This window comes from Sminthopsis crassicaudata, chromosome 2 (genome assembly GCF_048593235.1).
Source record: "Sminthopsis crassicaudata isolate SCR6 chromosome 2, ASM4859323v1, whole genome shotgun sequence".
In the NCBI taxonomy this organism is placed as follows: Eukaryota; Metazoa; Chordata; class Mammalia; order Dasyuromorphia; family Dasyuridae; genus Sminthopsis; species Sminthopsis crassicaudata.
Window position 1 is genome coordinate 579,760,159 of NC_133618.1, and position 15,961 is coordinate 579,776,119.

Consider the following 15,961-nt stretch of genomic DNA (forward strand, 5'->3'; position numbering starts at 1 on the left):
TACAATCATGTTAAACATATTTCCACATTAGTCATGTTGTGGAAGAAGAACCAGAATAAAAGAAAAAAACTACGAGAAAGAAAAAACAAGCAAAACATGTGAAAATAGTGTGCTCCAATCTGCATTCAGACTCCACAGTTCTTCCTCTGGATGTGAATAGCATTTTCCATAATGAGTCTTTTGGAATTGTGTTGTATCATTGTATTGATGAGAAGAGCTAAGTCTATCATAGTTGATCATTGCACAGTGTTGCTGTTACTGTGTACAATGTTCTCCTGTTTCTGCTCACTCACATCAGTTCATGGAAGTTTTTCTAGGTTTTTCTAAAATCCACTTGCTTTCTTATAGAACACTAGTTCATTACATTCATATACCACAAATTGTTCGGCCATTCCCCAATTGATGGGCAACTCTACAATTTCCAATTCTTTATTATTGCAACCTGTGGATCTGTACATGTGGATCCTTTTCTTTTCTTTTTTTATGATTTCTTTGGGATATAGATCTAGCAGTGTTCCAATTAGGAGTTCTTTTCTTTAGTGAATTTTTGTTCCTCCTTTTCCATCTGGCCTACTCTGTTTTTTGTTTGTTTAATTGTTTGTTTGTTTGTTTTTTTGCTAAGGCAGTTGGGGTTAAGTGATTTGCCCCAAGTCAGACAGCTAGGAAGTGGTAAGTGTCTGAGATTAGATTTATACTCAGGTCCTCCGGATTTCAGGGCTGGTTCTCTATCCACTGCAGCATCTAACGGCCCCACCTATTGTGCTTTTTAAGGAAAACTTTTCTTCAATGAATTTGTATACTTCTTTTACCATTAGACCAATTCTGATTTTTAAGGTGTTATTTTCTTCAGTACTTTTTGTGCCTTTTTTAAACCAAGCTATCAGTTCTCTTTTCATAATCACTTTCATCTTCCCCCCTCTCCCCACCCCCAGCAATTTTTCCATGCTCTGTTTAATTCTCTCAGGAATTCTTGTTGGGTTTAGGTCTAATTTAAATTTTTCTTTGAAACTTTGTTTGTAGCTTATTTTAAATCATTATCTTCTACTGGATTTATTTTTTTGGTCTTCACTGCTACTGTAGTAGCTTTTTAGGATTAAATTCTTCTTCTTGTTATTGTTTGCTTATTTCCCAAGTCTGTTTCTTGGCTTTGAATGTTATGTTAAAGTTGGGCTCTGCTCATTTGAGAGTGGGGAAACACTGTCCTCTGTTTCCAAAGAGGTATGATGTGGGGAGAGGTATGGTGATTGCTCTTCTGGTCTTCAATCTAGTCTTTACTCAAGAAATATTCCTGGTCCACAGAAGCCATAAGTGCAAGTATTCTTTTTTTGCTTTGGAATTATAATCAGGGTCCCAGCTCCCACACTCCTGCCCCCTGGACTTCTATATCTTCTAGCACTATGACCTATACTATGGTATGGGTTACCAGCCATTGTCAGTTGTACTCAGTGCCAGCAAAGGGTTCCATGTAATCTCTTAGCAGTTGTCCAACTCCCTTAACTCTCTCTAGACTGAGAGCTCCCAAAACTGCTGTCACTGTGTGGGTTTTCGTCAGATTTCTACCCTGGGGTCACAAAATTTTCCTGCCAACCTCCTAAGTTTTTTAAAGCCAGAAATTGCTTTGTTGACTCTCCCACTCCAAAATTAAATTCAAGGTGTTAAAGGTTTTTTTTTTTTTTTTTTTTTTGCAGAGGAATGTTGAGGAAGTTCAGTTGGGTCATCTGTAATCCACCATTTTGGTGCTGTCCCCTCCAAGAATAAAAAAAAATAATAATGATCAAAGAGTAAAGTCTTTGACCTTACTTTGAATTTGCAAAATTATTCATTTAAAATTTATTTCAATTCAACAAATATATTTATTATAAGCTTACTGTGTACTATATACTAGAAACATTGTGTTAGGTGCTATCACCTTATATATAATATAACTTTTTGAATGAAAAATAAATATGTATATAATATGTTTATAATATAATATGTATATAATGTAATATAATATATGTATATAAATATGTATATAATATATTTATTAGTATTGTTGCAATACTTTTGTATAAGTATATTTCATCTCATGAAAGTCTTTCCACGTAATAATAAAGCTTTTAACTTCTGATATCATTTTCATAGTAAGTTTAGCTTACCTTAGGAACACACTCAAATTCAACAGATCTGGTACTCTCTTTGCATCCTGGAATACAAATACATAATAGCATCATGGCTGATTAGAAGGAATAAACAGAGTTATAACTTTAATGGATTACCTTTTTTGGGAATGATTTCATATGTCTGTGCAGCATCTCTCTACCTCTGTAAGGAAGGAAACTCCTTCTACCAATACATTTTGCTATTTGTTGGCCCACGATCACAGTCAGTATGTGTCAGAGGTAAGGACTTGACCTAATCCCAAAGATGACTCTCGTTTCACTAAGCTGATCTGCTTGTCAAAAAAATGCCCATTTTATAATCCATATTTTAATTTTTTTTAATTTAAATTTAAATTTTTTTTTCCCCTGAGGCTGGGGTTAAGTGACTTGCCCAGGGTCACACAGCTAGGAAGTGTTAAGTGTATGAGACCAGATTTGAACTCGGGTCCTCCTGAATTCAGGGCTGGTGCACTATCCACTGCTCCACCTAGCTGCCCCTAATCCATATTTTTAAAAGCATGCTTCCCTACCCCCCTTCCCCACAACAACAAAAGAGAGGTAAAGAAAAAAGATTTCTACACCTCTATTTCTAACTGACTTTCTCCCCTTTCTCTAGGCATTTGTGTAGATAGGGCAGAAGTGTTTGAACAACTTAATTAGGCTGACTTTAATTACCAATATGATGATGAGAGAAAACCTTTCCCTTTAAGATGTAGTGGTTATTGAGTGGAAAGTGAGTGATCTTCCTGGCATTCCAGATGAATTGGTAATTACTATGCAAATGTTTAATTTTAGCATGCTAAGGACTTTTAGTGAGCTTGATCCTTAACTGTGGTCTTTGAAACCTGGGATAGATAACAGCCTACCTTTATCTAAATCAAGCCCCCTCAGGCTCTCCTTGGATTTGCATACTGATATATTTCTTCTATAATTATTTCTTTTTAATGTCCAGAATCACTGAAGCAATGTCACTTCCACCTTAGTAGGAGGATATATTTTTCTTGCAACTTGGAATAATACTGCTCAGACTGAGGAAGTCCGATGAGACCAGGGACTGAATTTTTCCAAGTAACCATAATTAAAGGTATTGATAGGAGACTTGGTCACTTTGCTGGCTTTAGTGGCTGGACTCATACCACAAACTATTTCCTGAAAATAAATAGTTGTTCATATAATCAGCTAACAGGAAGAAAGAAACTTGGTATTAAGACTCAATTATTTGAAGAAAAGCTTTGAGAGGAAAATATAAACTAAAACGAATTGATTTTTCAAGCAAAAGAAAATCTTGCCAAAGATTTCAACTTCATTCCTTTCTGGAATGTCTTAATTGCACAAGGCTTTGTGCTAATTACTGTTTCGATATTAAAGCTTTGGCAGTCTTACAAAAATATCAAACTTGTGCTTACAGGTTCCAAATACCCTGCTTCAATGGCCCAAGGGTTGACTATGAAAGCATTACAGACTAAGCCAAGCTGTTGTAATGCTCACTTTCCTTATTTTTGGATTGCTTTTAACTTAGAACTTCATGAATGTTTGCTTAACAAATGTGAACATGATTTATTGTCAACTCTTTAAAAACCAAACCTGTGTTCTTTGTGGGTTTTATATCATGGAGCACTGTCTGCCAAATAGCAAGGACTGCTAATTTTTAGGAAGATCCTTTCGGTTGATAGATGTTGACTTCCTACTGTTTTTGAATTCTGTACCCAGCAGATTCCCCAAGATGGCATACAGCAATGATGAGATTGGCCTCTGCCTCCAGTTCTCATAACAGGTGAGAACTAGAAATTCTCAGGTTTTTAACAAGCTCCAACAAGTAATATTGTAATCAAATGTAAGAAAGAGAAACTGGGAGGGCAAAAAGATGAAATGGAATAAACCATCATTCTTGCACTTCAGGGTGTATGACAAAATCTGAATTGGTTAAGACTTAGGCATTTATGTGGTTCAGATGATGCTCGAATAAAAGAATCGACACACATTCTTGTAGTAGAAATTGGCCAGGTTCTCTTCTGGTCCCTAGTAAATCCCAGCTGTGAAAGGAGAGCAGTGCAATAGAAACATATGCTGAATCTGATAAAACAAGATTATAAAGACAAAAGGGCAGAAAGTCCAGTGATGGGGAACATAAGGACATATAATACACTATTTAATGACTATGGGAATGGACCATTCCCAAGGCTTCTGGGAGACTGGGAACCTGAGGGGTATAAAAGCAATTGCTTGTCCCAAGGGATATCTACTCAGCTTGAGCAACCTGACAGGAATCTCAATTCCATGCTGGCTATTGTGACATGGATTGTAAGAATATCCATGAAGCACAGTAAGGCATTTTGGATTACCACTCAATTTTCATCATACATCCTTAAATGTCTATGATTCTTTTATGCTGACAATAAAAGGGATAATAGTAGATTGTAATAGCTCATTTTCTCCAAATCTAACATTTAGTGGGCCTTCATGTCTAATCCAATTCCAGAGAAGTGGACATCCTACCTCTGCTTGAAGATATTCTTATAATGAAGAGATCATGATCTTTTGGGCCAACACATTCTATTTTTGAATAACAATAATTCTTAGGAGTTTTTCATTTAATCAACACTAAATTTTCCTTTTTGCAACTTCTACCGCTAATTCTAGTTTTGCCTTTTGAAGCCAAAAAGAACAAGTTTAATATCTTCTCCCTATGACAATCCTTCAAATACTTGAAAGCTGCTATTATTTCCCTCCTGAATCTTCTCTCTTCTTTGCCAAATACTCTTAAAGAGCATTTGATGCATTATTTTCTTGTCCATTTCTAATTACTTTTTGTTCATTTTTGTAATGAAAAAACCCTCAAACACTGTAGATTTTCAATAAGTGATATAATATTAACCAATGTTATACAAAAGATGAAAAAAACTGAAAGGAATTTGATTTAAAAATTTACATCAACAAATGAAATATCTTCCACATTCTAATTATTTACTGAACAGTTACAAGTAACTGGGTACAGTAATCCTGTATCATTCATGAGTCCTATTACATTCTCATAGTCCCTATCTATGCCAGCAGATTTCCACTGCTCAGGAATAAAACATCATTTTTACTACTAAGGACCATAGTCACAATTTTTATTAAATACATACAATACTAATTGAGCATTTATGCAGGTATAACATCTAATTAGGAGCCCCATAATGTTGAAATCATTAATAATTAGTCTAACAAGTTTGGCTAAAAATGTGCTAAGTATAACCCTGAAAACTGGTGATACAGATGATTTTTCTCAGGACCATCAACCACCTTTTGTATATCATATCTCTCTCCACTCTTCCATTGATTAGGGATTCTATTTGGGGTACTATATTTTAGGAAGGACATGTACTATCTGGAATGCATTAGAGGATGATGATTTGGATGATGAGGTGACCAGATAACTTGTTAGAAAAGCCTTGGTTATAACAGGTGATATTCAGCATGCAGAAGAGAAGCAGGGCAGACACTATTACATGCAAGAGGGATTCGTTTTGTTCTCTTTGGCCTCAGAGGATAGAACTGAGAGTAATGGATAGAAGATTTTGAGATTCATATTTGGGCTCATAAAAACAGAAACAAAAATAAAAACAAAATTTCTCAACAACAATCTCTGTCCAAGAGAAATGGACTGCTTTAAGAAGTAATGGACTCATATTCAGGCGTGGTTTTCAAGCCTCTGCCTAATAAACACTTGATGGGGATGCTAGGAGAAGGTTCTTTTTCCAAGAATGGAATGGACTATGTGACTCTAATGACATCTCTTTATTGTGAGATCTTGTATTACCACTATGATGAAGTCCTTCTCTGAGATCCCGAAGGATAAATGGCTTTGTTATCTTTTTGAATGGAATTCCATCTCATATCTAGTTGGTTTTTTGTTTGTTTGGATTAGATTTGTGATTTTACAAATAGGGAACTTGCAATGTTATAGGGAACTTCCAAGGAGGAAATTTAATCTACCAAAGCAGATAAACAGATCAGCACATGCTATGAAACTTATGGTCTTAGAGAATTGTTTGGGCTATTGAAAACTTGAGTGATGAGCCAATGGTCACATAGGCAATATGTGCCAGAGGTGATATTTGAAACTGGGTCTTTCTGACTTTAAAGTCTGCTTTCCATCCATTAAAACATGTCATCTTTTCTACTATCGTGCTCCATAGATAGTGGATTTCAGGAAATACCAATAGCACAGGAGTTCGGGATTCTTATTTAGTTTTAGGGGGCCGGAAAAGTATTATCTATTGTTTGGTTCTGTGAATTCAGAGATGATGGTGAATAGTGTCCATTTATTGTTTATTGACTGGGCTCTGGAATTCTTAGCAATGTAAGTCACTGACATTCTCTCATCCCATCCTAACTTTCTAGATAGAATCAAGAAATAGAATTGGAGTCAATAATATTCTAGAACATGGCATGATGTTTACTTGTATAAAGCTTTGCAGGCTATACACATCAGTAGGCTTCATTCCTTCACTTACCAGAAAGTTTAGGAACCAAAGAAAATCTTTTAAAAACCATCCTAATACTCATAGGTGGACACAATTTGTTTTGAGATGTTGGAAGTTTAAGATACATTTTGTTTAATCATCTTTTTATCTCCTGCATAGTCTAGCAAAAGCATTGCATGGAATACGTGCTCAATAATAATTTGTTGCATTTAGAAACTGGGGTTGAAGATTAATTTTATTTTTTTCAGGGCCTCTAAATAGGAACAGTTGAGTTCTTGCAGCTGTAAAATATCATGGGAGTACTTGTCTTCAAAAATTCAAGATAATTGATCACAGGATTGGTTCTATGTTTAGCCTTAGTTTCCTCATCTGCAAAATGAAGGGAATAAAATCTTAACCTACTAATTTACAGGGTTCCTTTTCATGAATTCACTTTGTAAACCATAAAGGATTAAATAAATGAACTATCATTATTTTTAAGTGATGTGGCCCTGAGCAACATATTTTACATTTTTTATTGCCCTATCAGTTATATTTTGAATCACTCTATTTTATGATATTTACACAGGAGGTTTAGATGAGGTGAATTGATTATGCTCTTGCTTAATATCTCACCCTAAAACTTTGATTTATGATAGGTCATATTTCTAATTTGCCTTGTATAGAAGGGTTCATTCATGAACAAACAATCTCTTCCCCATCTCCTTACAAAAGAGATGCTTCAATGACATGTCTTCAAAAGGCCCCTGCAGGCAGAGCTATAACTAGGGTCAGGTGGAAGTTTTGTTCTGGAACCCAGAGCACTGCCTATATTTATTTATTCTCCTTTAGCAGGTAGAAACAATGGAGTTTAATACCATGTTATCAAGAATAATGTAGGAAACCTCTGGTAGACTTATTCTTTCCAGAAACTGTATCTCAATTAAACTGTTCTCTACCTAGTTCTATCTTTTTCCTTTCCATTAGGCAGCCTTTCCAATAGAGACTAAGGTTCTCGTGTATTATTGTCCATAATGTCTTGTATCTCACATTTTTGGGACTTCCCTCTTTCCTTAAATGAATTTATCTTTTAAAACAGATTCATTTTGAGGGCCCTTTTCTACTGCTTGTCCCAGAGGTCATAATTGCTAGTTATGGTTCTGCCTATAGGACAGAGGCTTGATATGTAATACAAGTGAAAATATTTATACATACAATGATATATAAGATTTGTAGATTACAAATCAACAAAATACATTGACTCAATGACTCTTCTTTGCATGGGAAAGACTGAAAAGTGGAATATGACCTGGGATTTCAGTAGAACCTTGAGGTATGTGTAATGGGGATAAGGGGACATGAATTTGTGGGGAGTGATTTAGATGCACAAATAAAAGAGGACTGACAAGATATAAAATACATAGAAGGAAGAAAAGAAATTCAAGAGACAAATAGCAATTTCATTGCTACCTTATTCAATTGAATATATATGGTTAAAAATCTAACAGAATTTAATAGCTTCCTATACAATCTACCTTTTTGTTCTTTGTATATGGAAATGCTTGTGTTTGTTGATAATAAGTTCAATGATAAAAAATACAGTTAAGAAGGGAAGCAAGAGATGTACGCATAAGTGACACAGCGAGAATTATATGTACCAAGTGTGAAGAATATAATAAATTCTTCCATGATTGTGCATAAAAACATTATCAAATGGAGCCAATTTGTTATGGTTATAATAGTATCAACTCAAAGATGGGGTCCTTAGAAGAGACTTCAAAGATCATTTACCCCAACTTTCTTATTTTTCAAAAGGGGAAACTGAAGCCTAAAGTCTAAATGACTTGTTCTGGATAATATAGAGAGTTATTGGTATAGCCATAATTAGTCCTTCTAGACTAGATAGAGCAATTTTTTAAAATGTGAAAAATGCTGCTCAGAGCCACATTACTTAAAAATAATGATAGTTCATTTATTTAATCCTTTATGGTTTACAAAGTGAATTCATGAAAAGCAACCCTGTAAATTAGTAGGTTAAGATTTGATTTCCTTCATTTAGCAGATGAGGAAACTAAGACTGAACATAGAACCAATCCTGGGATCAATTGCATTGAATTTTTGAAGACAGATACTCCCATGATATTTTACAGCTACTATTTATATTTTATTTATATTATAAATATATGTATATATTTATATTTTACTCAACTGTTCCTATCTAGAGTCCCTGAAAAGAAATTAGTCTTCTGCCTCAGTTTTAAATTCAACAAATTATCTAGCATGTATTCTATGCAATGCTTTTGCTAGACTAGATTTTATTCCAAATCTAGTATTCTCTGTATTCTACCACACAATCATTAGCTTCTCTAGAGAAAAGAAGACAATCATTTAATTAAATCATGAAGATTATAAGAGTAGATAATCCTAACCAGTGGAATTTGGGAGAGATTAGAAAAAAAAAAAACCCAAAACATTTTATGTTCTTAAATCTTCAAATGAACATTGCATTTCCCTACTTCACTTGATGTGTTATAGCATAACTTAAGAAATTTCCAATTTCATTAGATATGGATCCACACTTAACACCATATACCAAGATAAGATCAAAATGGGTCCAAGATTTAGGCATAAAGAGGGAGATAATAAATAGATTAGAGGAACAGAAAATAGTCTACCTCTCAGACCTGTGGAGGAGGAAGGAATTTATGACCAGAGGAGAACTAGAGATAATTATTGATCACAAAATAGAAGATTTTTATTACATCAAACTAAAAAGTTTCTGTACAAACAATACTAATGCAAACAAGATTAGAAGGGAAGTAACAAATTGGGAAAATATTTTTAAAAGTAAAGGTTCTGAGAAAGGTCTCATTTCCAAAATATATAGAGAACTGACCCTAATTTATAAGAAATCAAACCATTCTCCAATTGATAAATGGTCAAAGGACATGAACAGACAATTCTCAGATGATGAAATTGAAACTATATCCACTCATATGAAAGAGTGTTCCAAATCACTACTGATCAGAGAAATGCAAATTAAGACAACTCTGAGATACCACTACACACCTGTCAGATTGGCTAAGATGACAGGAACAAATAATGATGAATGTTGGAGGGGATGTGGGAAAACTGGGACACTGATACATTGTTGGTGGAGTTGTGAAAGAATCCAGCCATTCTGGAGAGCAATTTGGAACTATGCCCAAAAAATTATCAAACTGTGCATACCCTTTGACCCAACAGTGCTACTACTGGGCTTATATCCCAAAGAAATACTGAGGAGGGGAAAGGGACCTGTATGTGCCAAAATGTTTGTGGCAGCTCTTTTTGTTGTGGCTAGAAACTGGAAGATGAATGGATGTCCATCAATTGGAGAATGGTTGGGTAAATTATGGTATATGAAGGTTATATAATACTATTGCTCTGTAAGAAATGACCAGCAGGAGGAATACAGAGAAGCTTGGAGAGACTTACATCAACTGATGCTGAGTGAAATGAGCAGAACCAGAAGATCACTGTACACTTCAATGCTGTATGAAGATGTATTCTGATGGAAGTGGATATCTTCAACATAAAGAAGATCCAACTCACTTCCAGTTGATCAATGATGGACAGAAATAACTACACCCAGAGAAGGAACACTGGGAAGTGAATGTAAATTGTTAGCACTACTGTCTATCTACCCAGGTTACTTATACCTTCGGAATCTAATACTTAACTTACACACATATATTGTATCTTGGTCATATTGTAACACATGTAAAATGTATGGGATTACCTGTCATCGGGGGGAGGGAGTGGAGGGGGGGATAATTTGGAAAAATGAATACAAGGGATAATATTATAATAAAATAAAAGAAAAAAAAAGAAAAAAAGAAATTTCCAATTTCATTAGTTAAAGGCTTTTATTAAGATTAAAAACAAAGCAATGCTAGAATTTTCTAAAAAAAAAAAATCTAAACTAAGCCCTAATTGCCTAGTAGAGTCATAAGTAAAGAAACTTGTAAGAACTACTCATTATGTTCTTCTATCATTTTTTTTATACCACTTTTCATGAAGGCATTTAGGCCTATGTCATCATTGTACCAGCAATGATCATAGACATGAAGGAAAAGAATTTTGCCACTCCCTGTTAAATAACATAGTGTCCTATGCTAATCCACTTAGTTAGCTTTGTGTGTAAGAAAAAAAAAATTGAAAGCCTGACTTAGGTTGATATGAATTACTATTATCATTAGAATTCTATTACATAATTTTTTTCTCTTTATAATTAGGAATCTTTGCCTGCCTTCAATTGCTAATGGTTTTTCCCCCCTATAAAAATATTAAGAAGCAGTATGGTATAATGGAAAGGAAAAAGAGGGGAATAGAGCACTGATGATGGCCCAGGCAGAGTGCTAAATGTTTTTATAAATATTTTATTTGGTCCTCACAACAGTCCTGCAAGGTGGGTTATGTAAATTATCTTCATTTTATAGTTGAAATTAAGGCAGAGAGAGGTGAAGTGACTTGCTCACAAGCAGTTATCTAGTAAGTATCTGAGGTTAGATTTGAAGTCATATCTCCCTGATTCCACTCCCAAAGCTCAATCTGTTAGAGCACCCAACTGGCTTAAAAGCTGACTGGAGAGCCAGGAGAGTTTACATTCCTATGTCTAGGCAGCTGAATGCACTTGATCAAGGTGACAAAATAATTATGTATCCTGTAGGACTATAATTCAAGATTTTCTGATTCTAAGGCCAACTTTTAAGCCATTAGGTGGTAAAATGGATTGAAATCTGGAACTGGAATTACCAAGTCTTCTCTTCTTGAGTTTAAATCCAGTCTCAAATACTTACTAGCTGTGTGATCCTGAGCAAGTCAATTAATCTCTATCTGCCTCATGATTCTGATGGTTAGCAATGACATTACAAGTCTGCTTCCTATGAAAAAGTTATTTTATCTTATAAAAACAAAATTACGACCATTCCATACATTTCAGTCTACCAATCTATGGGAGTATGTCCAAAATATTTTATGTAAATAAACATACTCTGAAAACTATAGGTTCTGGCTAAAATCCCAGCATTTATAGGTTATAGATTCAGAACTGAAAGGAAATTTGTAAATCATCAACTCCAATTCTCTAATTTTTCTAGGTAAAAGGTTTAATGATCTGTTCAAGGTCACACAGTTAACATGTTTCTAAGGCAAGATTTGAAACCACACCTCCTTGATTTCAGGTCCAACACTATAGTTACTTTAGTAGCACGGTACCTTTCATTAATTATTCACATATTTGGGATATATCACAAAAGTGGGAAAGTGATGGGGAAAGATAGTTTTCTATCTGGCAAGATCTCTGAAAATCTAAGTTTTATTAATAATGTAATTTCATTTCATTTGTTCCTAAGCTTTCCTTGTCTCATAGATGAAGATAATGAAAGAATCCTGTACTGAGATATGGAAAAAAAAAAAAAAAAAACACGATGCAGACTTTTGAAAGGCAACACTCAGTTTTAGTAGTGTAGAGAAATAGACCCATACATTCTAATCTTCGTGAAATACAGGTTTTTCTAGCTACATTTTCTGAAAAGCTTTGAAAATTTGGCCAACAAACTAAAGTTTATATACCAGCTCACACAATAACAAGCATGTCAGAACACTTGTTTGGAACAAAATGCTATTTTCCCTGGTGCAGCCAGCAAAAACACAGCCTCAGGCCTAGGCTACAATGTGAAGGATTTTGCAGCAGCTGCTTTTGGGGAGCATAAAAACAATCCACCTTTCTGCTCTAGGCTAGAAAAATATGCAGAGTTTGCATTGTGCTTATGTGTCAGTATAAATCACGCTGTTTTTTCATTGAGATCAACTGATGTCACTGGATGAGTCAAAGGAGAAATAAATGCAGATACTCAGTTGGATCTGTGGGCTCAGGGAGTGAATCAGATCTATATCACAGATTCAGAAGTTTGACTTGTGGGGACAAAAAAATCTAATTTTTCACATGATAATTATAAAACCAGTGAATATTTTAGAGAGAGTAGAATCTAAAATTATAATCGTATGGACTTTAACACTCAAGATCACACCAGGTTTGAGACAAAGCAAGTTTATAACTAAACTTGGGTCCCCCGCTATTTGGGGTTTAACTTTCGAGAGATTCCAAAAATTCACCATGTTCTGATTTAAATAAAATTTGATACTTTTGGGGAATGGGATTGAGGTCAGAAAAAAAAAAGGAAAAAATTGGCAAGAAAGTTGCTAGATGATAGATTCCTCCAAGGCAAAAGAAAAACAAGGATTTATTTTTGCCTAGTAGGATGAACTGCTGTTCAGTCTTGTTTGACTTTCCGTGACCCCAAGGAGTTTTCTTGGCTAAGATACTGGAGTGATTTGCCATTTTCTTCTTCAGTGTGGTCCCACTTCACACTTGAGGAACTGTGGCAAATAGCGGTTAACTGACTTACCCAGGATCATATAGCTAGTATCTGAGGGTGGAGTTGAACTCAGATCTTCCTGACTACAGCTACAGCGTTCACTACACTACACCATTAACTGCCCCCCAAAGGGTCAGTAACCCTTTATTTTTTGTTACTAACACCACTTAACTTTGGGGTCCTTTCTCACAGAGAATGAAACATTCATTGGTAAAGAATTTGCAGTAAAAGTATCAATATCAGTCTTATATTTTGCCTTAAACACCAGATGAACCAGAATTATTAAAGAGCTAGATGCTAGCAAAAGGAGATTGTCAGAGGTTTATATAGTAATGGGAATTCCTGTTGGCCATTCATTTTAGGAGAATGAAAACACTTCCCTTAATTAACTTACACATGACTCAAGTATTATTCAACTTTGTCATCTCATATCCCCACCCATTTGAGATCTAAGTCTGTAAGTCCAATAAGTTGAATGTTTTCTCTTCTGTATTGCATAGCAATAAAGCATCATCATTAAGACAGGAGATATCAAGGTTTATTGGTGCTGACTAGGGATGCTGCTGCCCTAAGAACAATTATATCTTGATTTTTTTTTTTAACTTATAGAACATGAAAACACAAGCATTTGGGGTTGTTTTTATTTCGCTAAATTAAAATAAATATGAACTTAACAAGTACCAAATAAAATAATACTTTTCATATACAAAATAGAACAGGAAAGAATTGCATACAAAAGTGCACATTTCTTTTAAGTATAGCTTACTTTTCTTTTTAAGCATATACAACAACTTTCAAAATTCTGCTAATCTGTATTTCCTTTGAATTTTCCTTTTGTGTGCTCTCTCTCTCTCTCTCTCTCTCTCTCTCTCTCTCTCTCTCTCTCTCTCTCTCTCTCTTCTTCTCCCTCTCCCCACCTCTCCTTCTCTCTCTCTCTCTCTCTCTCTCTCTCTCTCTCTCTCTCTCTCTCTCTCTCTCTCTCTCTCTCTCTCTCTCTCTCTCTCGTTTCACTGATAATTTTTTCCTTTCCCCTCTCTTCTTTCCCCTTCTTTTCCTTTCCCTTTCTTTTTTTTTGATAATACATTGTTAGACTCCCTTTCCTTCCCTCATTCTTTCCACCAAAAAAAGAAAGCAAAAACTCTTGTTACAAATATGTGTAATTAAGCAAGCAAATTGCCACCTTGGTCATTTCTGAAAAAAAAAATCAAAAAGGAAAGGTATACACATAATAGACATTAATAATTAAAGCCACATGATTATAAATCTGTTTATCTATAAAGCTTTATACCCATTTAAAAACATGTAAAATATAAGAATACATTGATTATATTTTTAAGTATTCATTTCATCTAAGATATCGATTTTGTTGTCATATCAGACACAATAGTTACTAATTGTTTAATCATCTTCAATTTTAGCTATTTTTGTGCTTTTTCAATTTTGATAATGTCAATTTGATTTTCCCTTTTTTTAAAGCAGTTGTTCATACTCATTATTATAGAAAACAAACAAAACAGTTCCTACTTTTAGTTGCCAATTCAATGGGGCTTTTATGCTTTACTTTTTTTAAAATTATAGTTTTTATTTACCAGATATATGCATGAGTAATTTTACAACATTGACAATTGCCAAACCTTTTGTTCCAATTTTTCCCCTCCTTCCTCCCACCCCCTCCCTCAGATGGCAGGTTGACCAATACATGTTAAATATGTTAAAGTATAAATTAAATACAATATATGTATACATGTCCAAACAGTTATCTTGCTGTACAAAAAGAATCGGACTTTGAAATAGTGTACAATTAGCCTGTGCAGGAAATAAAAAATGTATACTTTACTTCTGTTAACTTCTTCTTTGATTTTGAGAATTTCTTATTTGATGTTTAGTGGGGATTTTTTACCTAGTTGTTTTTCTAGTTTTTTTCCTTTTTTTTTTTAAGAGTTACATGCCCAGTTCATTGATGTGTTTTTTTTCTTCTTTTTCTGATAAATTCAATATTTTTCAGGATTGCTTTAGTAGTATCCTCAAAATTTAAATATAGTATATTATTTGTCATTTTTTGGAAGAAATTTTCTATTGTCTATATAATTTTTATAATGTCTTCTTTAACTCTATAAATGTTTCTATAATGTGTTTCTATAATGTCTTCTTTGACTCACTAATTCTTTAGGATTTACTAAATTTCTAAATAACTTTTAATCCTTTCTTCAAAGGACTATTTTTGAATATGATTTTTATTGGAGTATGGTGAAGAGAATATGTTTAATATTTATGGATTTTTGCATTTATTTTTTAGGTTTTTATGCCTTAATACATGGTCATTTTTTTGTAAAAATGCTATATGTATCTAAGAAAAAGCGCTATTCCTTTAAATTCCCATTCACATCTAACTTTTCTAAAATTCTATGCATATCCTTAACTTTTTCCCTATATTTTCTTTTGTTACATTTGTCTGGATCTGAAAAATACTTTGAAATATTTCTTCCTTTGTCAAATGAAAGGGTGGGGCTAGATGGCTTCTGTAATCTTCTAACTCAAAGGATATTATCTTATGAAACAATCTGAGAGATGAAGTGACTTGCCCATGATCTCATAGCAAGTAAATTTCAGATTTGGGCTTTAAATGTTTTCCCAACTCTAGATACAACACTCTTTTCATTATGCCTAGTTACTTCTCACTTGAAATAATTTTCCATTTTGTTCTTCTGCATATTATATATGTGCATAGTACATATGTACACACTATAAGTATGTATGTGTATATGCATGTGTGTATACACACATATATTATTTGGTATGTTATAGTGGAGATTCCTTTTTTGTGTGGGCTATCCTGGTCACTGAGGTCCATTCCAATACTTAAATTTTGTGATTCTATGGACTCTACAATCCCTTCCAGTTCAGCCCTAATATTCTAGTTCACCTCTTTCAGTCATAAGTGCTGTCCTTT